Consider the following 12,848-nt stretch of genomic DNA (forward strand, 5'->3'; position numbering starts at 1 on the left):
AGGTTCAAATTGTGACCATTGGAATAAAGAGAAGTCACTGATCCAAAGAAGCTGGATATATCCAAGAAAGTTATGTACAGTTGAGCAGTAAGTAACTGAGTAGATATTGGATGAAGCTGGAAATACCTTCATGAAATAAAGAACATAGTTAGGAAAGAAGAAGTCATGTGTGCGGAACAGCGATGGAACTAATTTTAACGGTCCAAACCTCATGTTGGTAAATAGTAAGAAAAAAGTGGCTAGGAAGAGTGCGATACAATTTGGATAATTCTTTAAAGTTAGTCAGGGAAGTTTAATGGAATGATTATTTAAAACAAATCCAAGTACATGGTGTATGCATTATCCTTGGGTTCAGAAAACACTTGGGCATTCGGGGGGGATTTGGTACAGCTGGATCATCTGACGTTACCATGTCTGTAATGTTAAATTGTTGAAGGAGAAGGGATCAGAAGTGGGAGCTGAGGGGAAGGAGAGGCTGGTCCAGGCCTCGCTTCTGCCACTGCTCCACCAACCTCTCCAGGTGGAGCTGGGCCCAGTCATATGCTCCTGCACAGAACATCTTGGAGGCTCCACTGGGCCAGGGTGGGAGAGCCCCGGCAGGAGACTCCCTGCAACATGTCAGCCAAGGAGGATCGGACCAGGGAGATCCTGAGAGGCTTCAAACTCAATTGGATGAGCCTCCGGGATGCTGAGACAGGGAAGATACTCTGGCAAGGAACAGAAGACCTGTCAGTCCCTGGAGTGGGGCATGAAGCCCATATTCCCAAGAATACCCTCAAGTGTAGGGCAGTGTCTCCAAAATTGAAATTGTCTTCAGCAGAGAAAATAGGAAAAATTCCACCTGGAACAAAAAGTTTACTTTTAAGGGCAATGCCTAGAAAAATGGATCTTAGAGTTTGGCTTTGTGATCCCTAATGCCACAAACACCTGGCAGTCCCAGGTGATGCCCGCTAGCATGCTAACTAGGAATGTTATCAGGTAAGGTTTTTTGATGACGTTTTTCTTGTAAGCACTTCCAGAGAGAGACTTCTACATTTGAAAGAAGAAAGTGTGTGCATTTCAAGAATTTGGTTTTGGGGGCCGGGGGGGGGGGGGGGGGGGGGGGGGGGGGGGGGGGGAGAGGAAATTTTACTTTTTACCTCCATACTTTCGGTTTTGACACTTCCACCCCTAATTCCCTCAATTGCAAATCCTACCTGTGGCCACTAAGGGAACAGTTCTGTGTAGGTAACCAGATGGTTCTTTCCTCCCGAGCAGCCATCTCCCCCTGACCAGTCTAAACTCTCAACCTCAGACCAGGGCAGAAGGCAAGCCTTGACTGCCTCCCAGGATGACACTAGGGACAGACACTTATCACTGGAGCCAAAGCTGTTTCTGTCCCCTCCCTGCCTCCTCCATGGGCCCAGCCCACATCTTCCTTTGGCCCCTGGTTTTAGAAAAATTCAAATTCCTTTTTTTTTAAGATTTTATTTATTTATTTGACAGAGAGAGAGAGGCAGCCTGCGAGAGAGGGAACTCAAGTGGGCGGAGTGGGAGAGGAAGAAGCAGGCTCCCAGTGGAGCAGGGAGCCAGATGCAGGGCTTGATCCCAGGACCCTGGGATCACAACCTGAGCCGAAGGCAGACGCTTAACGACTGAGCCACCCAGGCACCCCAGAAAAATTCAAATTTCTGACCTATGTTTAGTTTTTCCCACCATCTCTATTTCATACATCTCATACATTTATCTTGTGAAATAGACTGTGATATTATTACGTCATGAATTAAAACATATGAATTTTAAAAACTGTTAAATATCAGCAATCAGTTGTGGTTCACCACAGAAGATTTGCAGGGGCTCATTATTAGAAATACGGGGGAGGAGCTGGAGGCTAGTCACTGATCAGCGAGTTGTTCTTTACAATCACCACAAGAGGGTGCTAAGGAATTACGCTTTACATCTGCACACCAACAGCATGGCTGTCCTGTTCTTCGCCCAACGACAAAAATAATTATTAAAATATAAGATGGAGCACTGGAAAAATTTTTTCTTTCTCATTTACATCCGTTAATCATATTAATGTGGCATTGTCGGGCCTCCTCAGAGCGTGTTGGCTGATCACCNGGCTGATCACTGGACGTCTTCAATGCAGAGTGCGCCGCTTATGGGCACATATCTCCGTCTTCCATGTGTGCTGTCCACACTTCAAATGCAACAGCTTCATACATAAATTATGAGCACCTCGTCACTGTCAAATTTCTAATCTGTGATGATGAATTCAAGAGAATTTTAAATGGATAAATCTCTATTTTTAAATCCATCCCCCCTTCTTGTGTATGAAAGGCAATATTGATGTGAATTGAAGGGAGTGGTCTGGCGGTTCAGGCTCGAGTGTTCGTTTGTCGGGCTCCTACTGTTGACTGTTCCCAGTGACCTTGATCAAATTGCTCAACTCAGCTGGGAACTCAACTGTGTATTTAGAGGATTAAGCAGTGCTGCACGACATTTAGGAGTCAGACACACCTACCGTAACTTGCTATGGCATTAATACTGTGTCCCTGTTGAGTGAAAAGAGAAACCTCCGTTCTGCTCAGAGAAGGTCCCAGGGGCTTGAAACCATGTTTATGCCATCCTTCTTGTGTTGATTTTCCTTTTCTTTCTTCGTTGCTCTCCTTTAAACTTAAAAATTCCCAATGTTTTTAATAGACATATATTTAATTTCTCTAGAATTTTCTGATCACTGTTTTGTGCACCTATGTGGGTAACTGTATCTGTATGTGGGTCTATGTGCATGTGTGCATGAATGCATGTGAGTATGTACATATGTGTGTGTGTGATGTGTATCTGGGTGCTTGCTTAACATATTTGTATATGTCTGTGTTAGTGTTGTTCCCATGTGTCTGCACATGTGAAGAATGTAGGCGTGTGAATGTTGCATGCATGAGNACTGTATCTGTATGTGGGTCTATGTGCATGTGTGCATGAATGCATGTGAGTATGTACATATGTGTGTGTGTGTGATGTGTATCTGGGTGCTTGCTTAACATATTTGTATATGCCTGTGTTAGTGTTGTTCCCATGTGTCTGCACATGTGAAGAATATAGGCGTGTGAATGTTGCATGCATGAGTGTGTGTGTGCATGAGAGCCTGTATGAATTTTGTGCGTGTGCACGTGTGCATGTGCATAGGTAGGCATTGTGTGGTATGCACCTGTACTTGCGTTTATATGTGTGAGCATGGTATATGCACTATAATGAGTTCATGGGTGATGTGTGTGCCCCTGGTGCGTGTGTTTGTACAAATGCATGTTCTTGATGTGTATGTGCATGTGCCTATCTGTGTATTTGTGGCATGTTGGTGGGTACATAGGGAGATTTCAAGTTGTATCTGTGTGTGTGTCCACATAAAGATAAGGAACTAGACAAATTGTCTATTGTCATAAGAACACTGTTCATAGTTAGACATTTTTCTGAGCCCAGAGAAGACAGTGTTCTGCTTGCACCCATCTTTGAGTTCAATAAGGGAAAGCTCTGAAATCTAGTGCCCTGTTAGTGCTTTGCACCTTTCTCTCTTCCCCCAACAGCCCTTCATCTTACTCTATTGTGTGAGAACCCATTTAAGTCCCCCAACCCTCCCCTCAATTTTCATTTCACCTGTGTGAAGCTTTGTACTTGAAATTAAGAGCATTTTAGAGTAAGAATACAAGTGATTTATCAGGATATGAAAGCAATGATTCATGTGTTTGTTTCTATCACTTCATAGTCTGACTTCCTTTGGTATTTTACAGTTTCTGCTCTTGGGTAATATCATAAAAGACTAGAGTTTCCAGAGAAAAGAGAGGTGTAAACTATCTTTGGATTTGATTTTTTCACTAATAATGACCTTTCATTTACCTCAGCAGATTCTTAAAAATAAATATTTTCAGCTAATCTTTCTAAAGCTCAGTTTCTGTCTGTCTTTAGTGTAAACTCGGTATTTTTTTGCCAAAAATGGCAGAGTTGACTTTGCAAGTTCTGTTTTCTTAGAAAGAGACAGTTGCCCACCTTTGAGGTTTGTCTTGAAAATGTGTTCTCTGACCTCAGTGCTTGGTATTTAATCATTTATTTTTCCCTTTTTCTACCTGGTTAGGTTAGTTTTCTGAACCAGTGTTTGCTGGTTTTAGAGTGCTGTAAAAAGAGCAATGACTTTGCAGTCAGAGAAGCCCAAGCAAATCTGGGGCCAAACTCCTGGGCTTTACAACTGTTTATTCATGATATCTTCTGAACATCTATAAAATTTTGGCCTGTACTGTACGATAAAGAGTCAAATAATATACTGGTTTGTTTTGTTTTGTTTTTGTTTTTTTTACAGAAGTAGCTTTGGCTTCTTTTTTACCATAACCTGCATACCACTAAGTTATGTAATCAGTTTGCCCTATACTCATTGTCACTGAAATTTTATGAAGGAAACTTATAAAAAACTGACAATTTTGACAGATTACATTTGCAACAGTTGATTTTCTGTATATGAGCCAGAACATTTTAATTACACAAGATCCAAAATAGAAAATTCTATTCTTCAAAAGAACACTAAAGCCTCTGACTTTAAAAGTATATAGACTACATAAAAATGTTTAGTAACTTTTTTTGATAAATAATTGTCAGTACTTATTGGCTTCGCGAGAGACAAGTTTTGGGCGGTGAGATATGGCTTAACAACCGAAAGTTTCTAGAGATGGCCAAGATTCTTAAATTATTGTAATTACTCCAAAGGACTTGAAAGTTCAGGTCTTCTTTGAACTCATATTCAACAGGAATATGAACTATCCCTTTGAAGGAGATGCTGGCAGCTTATGTTTCTTAGTTAACAATGCCAAAACCAAGAGTCAGAAATATAAATGACATGGTTAGGTCCACTGATCAATAGGACACTTTCATTGTGAACTTATTTGGTTCTTCTTGATCCATGGCTACTCTCTTTGATCCTCTGATCCCAATTCAAGATTTATCAGTACACATTTCTTCTCTTTAGTTTGATTCATCTTTGATCTCATTCCCTTTCTACCCCACTGTGTGCCCTATAGCTAACCTGTCTGGGTGATCTCTACTACCTAAGAAGTTTAGGGGACACCCCCCCCATCTATATGCATTTTCAAACTCATTCAAGTCACCTGATGATCATCTTCTTACATGCAAAGCAGAGTTTCCGACTCTGAAGACTCACAGTGACAGTTCTCTTACCTACACCTAAAATAAGCCTTTAGGTGTGACCCGAAAAACTTCCACCTCACCAAAGACTCAGCTGCTTAGAGTAGTACAAACGCAAAAATAAAACCAAAGTATTTTTAATAAAGGAAAAATTCCCTGCTTATTTCCCTGCTCTTGAGATGGCCTGTTCTTACCCTTTGATTATATAGGTTAGCTGAGCAACACAAGAGTGATAGTAAATTAGTCACGCTGTATGTTTTGTCGTTCACCTACCCGTAGCTAATTCTCTGTAGTCATTACTGAGTCCAGATGGGAGCAGACCTTGTGTCATGTCGAGTCCACTTCTTCAAGAGCCGTAGAACCTTCTCCAACTCAAACCCACTCTTCTACTTTCGGAATGGAAAGAACAACGAGAAATTCTATTAGAAGATGTTAAATAAGGTTGGATGGCATTCCCGATTGCAGAACTGTTGTGGGTAAGGACAGATACACTCCGTGTCACTAATAAGGTAGAGAGAAAGTGGGAAGAGATCCATGGCTTTTTACTATATACACAAGCACCTTGCCTGGCCTTTTGTTCCCTTTTTCCAGACTGATTTCAGCCTTATTCTCTTTATACCATTTATCTGAAACCAATTCTATTTAGTAAACATCTTTTAACCAACTATCAAATCCCAGAAGCTGTATGTTTTAAGCAGCAGCTAATATAATCTGGTGAATAATAATATGTAATAAATAATCGAGATCAACAACTGAATAAAAAGCTAAATGAAAGAATGCAGAGGTTTTCCTACATGGAGATAGTCTCCTTTTTCACTTTCACTGATTTCTGGGTGTAGTGAACATTTGTGGGTCCAGAGGTGGATCTTTCCTTGATGGTGCCATTCCTCCTTGTTGACTCAGGACCCTCTCTGTCTATACAGCACTCGCCCCAGCCCACTGTCTTCCTGCCGTCTTCAGCATCTCTGCTTGCCTGGGACCTTGCTATTTGCTAGCTCCCTTCTGCTTAGCTGGAATTCCATGCCAGGATCTTCCTGACCAAATGCTTGTGTAGTCTCCAAAGTTATTCAAATTTAGGGCACAGCGTGTTAAGAGCGGGAACCACTCATTCATTCATTCATTCATTCATTCAAGAAAAACAATGAGCATCTACCAAGTTCTAGGCCATGCTACACAAAGTGGATCCCATATAATAAAAAGCATTTCCTACCCAGAAAATAAACAGAATGACAAAGAATCTGATAATTACCAAAAGACAGCCCAGCTTCAGCACTAAAAACCTGTATTATATAAAAACCCATTCCTAAAGTCTCCAAAATGGCCAAAGTTTGAAAAGTACCCAGTGCATAATTTTTGATGATGTCAGTGAGTATTTGCCAAAGACCATTCTATTTTTTAGATAGACAGAAATCTATTGTATTAAGTCAATATAGAATAAATTGCATCAAACGAAGGGATGGTGTTGACTGGAATTGCAAGAATAAAATAAAGTGGTAGTTTATAACATAAGTTAACTCAAACTAAGCTAATACCCCTGATACTTAGAAAGTTCTAGAACACCTGCTTAAAAGGGGAGCTACTAATTAGTTTAATTAGTTTATCAGCCTTTAAAATAGTGCCTCTAAAGTGATAACACATGCTCTAAAAGAGTTTACTTTCCTCAGTTGCTTTCATAGAGCCCAGGGAGGTAGTGCCCTATTAAAGGTCACTCCAGCTATTGCCACATGATCATAAACTCCAATGAGTGCCTTCTAAATGAATGAAATTTTACTGCAAAATAATTCTGCTCGTGGCTGCGAGGCTCCATGAATGCTTTGAAAAATTTCAGGAACCCAATCCTCATAAGCTACTAGGAACTCAACTTCATTATGCAGTTATGGTCACCAGTTTTTCCTGGGAATGACATATAAAACCTCTCATCTGAGCAAAACGAGGCAGATTAATGTTGCATAAAACATATACAGTCTGGATTACAAAATCACAAAAGCTATCTCTTGGATAGAAAAGCCATCCCTCTTGAGATGTCTGTAATTGCAAGACAAATTTCCCCATGGCCTAATATTTCTTACTCTTTCAAAAAGAAAATTCTACAGAAGAGAAATAAGCCTTGGTATAGGGAAATTTTAGTAAACTTTGCTTGCTGGCTAGGGAACATCTATAATGAATTACCATTTTTGGTGACCTTAATTGCATATGTATATTTTATCTTCAAAACTTAAAGTAAGGTTTTTCTCATAAGCTTCTCAAAATACATTGTCAAGAGACTCGTGGGATTGAAAAATTAAGACAAAATCAATTTCAGCAAATAATTATTTTAAAGTAAAATGCTGAAAATGGTTGACACATGGACAAGGCAAGTGTGGAATACCTGCTTCCCTGTCACTGACCTCCTTTTCTTCCATCTCCTTGTCCACTGCTCTCCATCTCCCAATCCTCTCTAAATACAGTTTGTATCCTGTCACTCCTGCGAAAACTCTTTCAATCTACTGAAGGGGCATATTCTAAGCTTCTACTTATGTGCTTAACATAGCTTTCTGAGAAGACAATTGGTCTGTATTTCAACCCTTTGGGGGTAAAAAGGCTAAGTGTAGACAATAAGGGGGTGCATCCTATTTGGAATCCACACGTACTGACAAGCTACTGCAACCTTAGCTTTTCAATTCCCCTGTAGCAGGGAAGATAACTGGAGGGTGTGCAGGGCAAGGGCAGTCATGGCGCCCTCCCGCCTCTCCACTCCATCTCTGGGGAGGTGCTAACAAGCGCGTAAATGCTCCCTGCAGGCAAGAAGCTGTAGGGGGGTGAAGAGGCTGCAGAGTCTTCAAAAACCCACAAATTGGATTATCAATTCCTGAATAATCAGGAGCTGGTTACTGTAACAAACCATGCCTTGAGGCATAGAGTTCAAATGCCACTCAAAGCCGAAGTAAAGGAAGTATTCTGCAGGCATTTTGAGAGGCAGTGGTGCAGCTCTAGGGCTGAGAGCAGAGACTGCCTTAGCACACAGTTTGGGTTTGAATCTCAGCTACAACGTGAACTAGCAGTTTGGCCGTGGACAAGTTATTTCACTTCTCTACATTTTAGTTTCCTCATCTATTTAATGTTAATAATCATAGCTATATCATAGTGAATATATAAAATGTTTGGAATGAAGCCTGGCGCCTAGTAAGCGGTACATAATTATTTGATGTTATTGGAAAATATTTATTCACCACATACTTTATTACAAGCATCGTGCTAGAAAATGGGGAGAAATTCACATTTTCTTCCTTAAGATTCCTATTTTTTGTAATTAGGCACTTACAATACAAGATGGGAAACACTGGGATTCAGGATAGCATCCTGGGCACAGGATGGTATGGAAGCTCAGGGATGCTGAAAGCAGACCTTGGGGAAGAGGAAAGCAGGAAAGGACTTTTGAGTGTGACTTGAAGGGACAGGCAGATGTGCCAGGATGCTAAGGAAGCTTTACCTCTCCAGCTCCTCTCTTGAGAAGGTCCCTAGGAGGGCTGGGAATGTACAAGTGGAGGGAAAATCCAAGAGACAATCAAGGTATCATTTCCCTTTAAGCATCTAGTAAATTCTATAAGAGCTCAGAAGAGAGTGGCTTAAATCTCAAGCCTGCAGTAATTTGACTTCTCTTCTCATCCTTAATCATGGTTTGCTTCCACTATACCTTTTGTAGTTGTAATTGTATATATTTTTTCTCAAAGTAAGCTGCAGTCAAAGCTTCAGGCCCCACAAAATCTGTATCCACCTCTATTCAAAAGATAAATGGGATTTAGCTAAGGTAATGGGATTTAGCTAAGGTAAGGGTCCCACGGGTTAGTTAAAGTTGGTAAATGAGAAGCAGAGGGAGAGATACCATCTTGAGCAAAAGCTCCTAGGTGAAATAGCCCTGAACCGTGGGTAATCCCAAAGAATTCCACAGAGCATCTGCAGCAGGGCATTTGAAATTTGCTTCCTCCCGTTCTTTTCCATTCAGTTGTGCAAGAACTTAATTGTGCAGAGATTTGGACCTTTCTCTTAATTAATGCTCGATTCACCATATCTTAACCGCTTTCTTTTACTTTTGGAAGACTCACAGAGGAAGAGTAGATTCAAGCTGTGGCTCTATGTTTTATGCAAGGTGGAATCCTAAATAAGCAGCACAGACCCTTAAAGAAAGAGGGCATAAGGCGGTTTCTCTATAGACATTAACTAAACAAAAAATCCTCTCTGCTCTTTATATTGGACACCGTAAGTAATAAATGGATATGTTTATGCACATAGTGTACATATAATACTACTTCTGAGCCTAAGTAGTTTTTTAAATTGACCAGAGTGAAATGCTAGAAAAGCTCATTGTTCATATGGATCCGTTATTTTTGTTTATGCCTGTCATGGCTTTTTAAACATGGGAGATTTGGATGCATGCATGTTAGTAATACTACCTGATATATAAATTTACTTTTTAAATGGAACAAAGAAAAAGAATATGCAAATACTAAAATCCTTGTAATGGAGTAAACTTCAAAAGAAGGAATCCAGCATATTAAATGTGAACCCTTTCAGAACAATATGTTGTGGTCACCGATGTTACTCATTTCATTTTGCTAAGAAAGAAAAAGAAAAGGAATGAGAAAAACAAACTAACAAACGCCATGGAATTAGAAATCAATAAGGGTTCGTACGTTCTGTGCTTTTCAACCTCCGGTTATTCCACCGGATTATAACGTACCACTTATCGCGCTAGTGTAGCCTTAAATAAACTGCAGAGGCAGGTGCACTCAGAGGCCATACACGTTCTCAATCAATTACGGAGAGACCAAACAACCTCTTCCCTTTCAAATGAGCTTGAGAAAAATTGGTTGTTTTCCCAAAATGGAGGAAATAGATGAGAATTGCTCATTCTCTGAAAAGGAATCATGTTAATGAAATGACAAAGAGAGCTTTGTTCATTTAAATACCATAAGGTCCATCAGAATTGGTAATAGACCACATAATTGTCTCTTTTATATCTCAGTCAAATCTTTGCAAAGGGGCTGGTCTCTCCAGTCTTAATGAGAAAGAAAACTGGAAGGGACTCGGTTTCATGATATTTAAAATCCTCCCCAAGGGCACTCGAACTCTGTAACAACCACAAAAATCAATTACCACATTAATATAATTCTTTGAATTGTAAAGCAAACAAACAGAAATAACAGAAATAACAAATACATATCAGCAAAATACTTCACTTCTATAAAAAAAGTGATGCTTATATTTGACTTAACTGTGGTTTTCCGATTAGCTTGCTATGACTATGTATATTAGTTGGTTAAATTACTTTTTTATTGAGTGTGTTATCAATTCATAAAATCCCATATAATGTTTGATTACATCTATGTCAATATATATGCAGAAATAGAATGAAAAATCATACTCATATTTCTGTATATTGAAATTTTTATCTTTTCCATATTTGGTGTATTTTCCATTATATAAATGCTTTGTTTTGTGGGATAGCTCTGACTTAATTTTAAAATCTAGAACATCAATAATATTATTTATGGAAATATATACCAGAATAAAAATCATTTTTAGCAGAATATTCCTAAGTGCTGTTTCATTACAACAAATGTGGTTAACTAGATTGGCGTGAGAAGGTTTACCCAGGTTATTTTTTTAATTATCTAACCACAGGGTGAATATGGCTCATGAAAATTAATTGGGAGCACCTGTTCCTAGGTAGCTTTCTGACAGAGGAACATTAATCTTCCCGTTGCATGTAATTCTTCTTCTAAAGAGACAAGAAATATCTCTTTTTGGTGAACTCAACATATCTGGCCATGGAACCAGGCCCTTCTTTCCAACAGCCTCTAGTGCTTCTAGCTTCATGTGACAAAGGGATGGGTCGATCAAAGTATTTTTAAATGTGAGTCAATTGGGCAGCATTGTTGAGGAAATCCATTCAGAATCTGCAGTTGTATTCCCCTGCGTTTGAAGTGGGCCTGCGGGATTCAGATGTGATAATGGCAAAGTGGATAAATGACAGCTCTGGGCATCAGTTTCAAGGAAGTGCTTAGCTGAATATAGAAATCAAATGGGAGAAAACAAATAGCACTTTGTGGGTCCTCTTCTCCCAAGCTTGAATTGTTCCTTGCCGTTCTATGCTTCCCGAAAGAAGGCAAAAGGTCAACTGGTAACCTTCTGTTGCCCTCGGAGTTGGGTGATATTCTTCTCAGTTTATACACACACACAATCTCTCTCATACTATCTGCACACAGGTCTATAAGGCTTGGTTATCATTCCAAAAATATCTGGTCATTTCACTGAGGCTGAATTGGTTTGCCACTTCACCAATGAACACAATTTTAAAAAACGNGCCACTTCACCCACCAATGAACACAATTTTAAAAAACGACATACAAGGGCGCCTGGGTGGCGCAGGCGTTAACCGTCTGCCTTCGGCTCAGGGCGTGATCCCGGTGATTTCGGATGGAGCCCCACATCAGTCTTCTCCGCTGGGAGCCTGCTTCTTCCTCTCCCACTCTCCCTGCTTGTGTTTCCTCTCTCGCTGGCTGTCTCTCTNTGCCACTTCACCAATGAACACAATTTTAAAAAACGACATACAAGGGCGCCTGGGTGGCGCAGGCTTTAACCGTCTGCCTTCGGCTCAGGGCGTGATCCCGGTGATTTTGGATCGAGCCCCACATCACGCTTCTCCGCTGGGAGCCTGCTTCTTCCTCTCCCACTCTCCCTGCTGTGTTCCCTCTCTCTCTGGCTGTCTGTATCTCTGTCAAATAAATACATAAAATCTTAAAAAAAATAAAAAATAAAAAAATAAAAAACGACATACAGCTCAATTCTTTGGAAACGGATTTGAAATCCCCATCTGGCTAATGAGCTTTAAACAGGTCCAGCTTACTCATTTGTAGAATGAGATCGCAGAACTAGAATCTCTCTAAAGCCCCCGTAGTTCTCCATTTTATATGTTTTTTACTAAGACGGTGTGATTACGCAGATTCTGCTGGATAAAACACGGTTGCAGTATGAGGGGGCAGAGAAGCGGACTCCAATTCTGACTGTTCCACTTCGCTGTGTGATGGGGCAGTTTATTCAAGTTTCCTCATCTGTTAATGAAGGTAGCAATTCTCATCTCATGGGGTCATTGTCAGAATTAAATAAAATATTGTGATCTCAGCATAAGAGACTGCTCAATGGATACTTATGACTTATTATTATTATTATTACCACATCATTGATTCTTAAATTTGCTGAGTATCAATTTTCTTGTCTATAAAGTGAGAAAAATAATGACTTTCTTCTAGGGTTATTTGACAATTAAATTAAATGATCTAACTTTGTATATACTAAGTACTTCAATGATAACTGCTTTATATTATTATTGGGACTATTATTTGAAGACTTTCAAACCAGCTTTTCCCAGAGTTCGCTCTATGTGCTCTCATTTGTATATGGAAGGAAAAAGCCAGTGAATCTAAATATTAATAGTGACATGCTTATGTATGTAAAATGAATAATGACGGCCAAAAGATACCTGTATAATCAAATTTTCTGTTGTAACACACTTATTAAATTAAAAGAGGTAAGTCATTTTGGAAAAACAGATATAAGAAAATAATGATTCCAGTGGGACTCATTCTTTCATCCATCTTCCTAAGTGCCAGCAGTGTGCCAAGCACTGTACCATTGCTATGTAA

The 12,848-nt window shown here is 39.8% G+C and overlaps 1 pseudogene; it reads left to right on the top strand.

Moving 5' to 3' along the window:
• Positions 1 to 615: 615 nt before the first annotated feature.
• Positions 616 to 12,848, top strand: part of LOC109490924 — a 158,427-nt pseudogene continuing 146,194 nt past the window's right edge.

This window comes from Ailuropoda melanoleuca, chromosome 4 (assembly GCF_002007445.2).
Source record: "Ailuropoda melanoleuca isolate Jingjing chromosome 4, ASM200744v2, whole genome shotgun sequence".
NCBI lineage: Eukaryota > Metazoa > Chordata > Mammalia > Carnivora > Ursidae > Ailuropoda > Ailuropoda melanoleuca.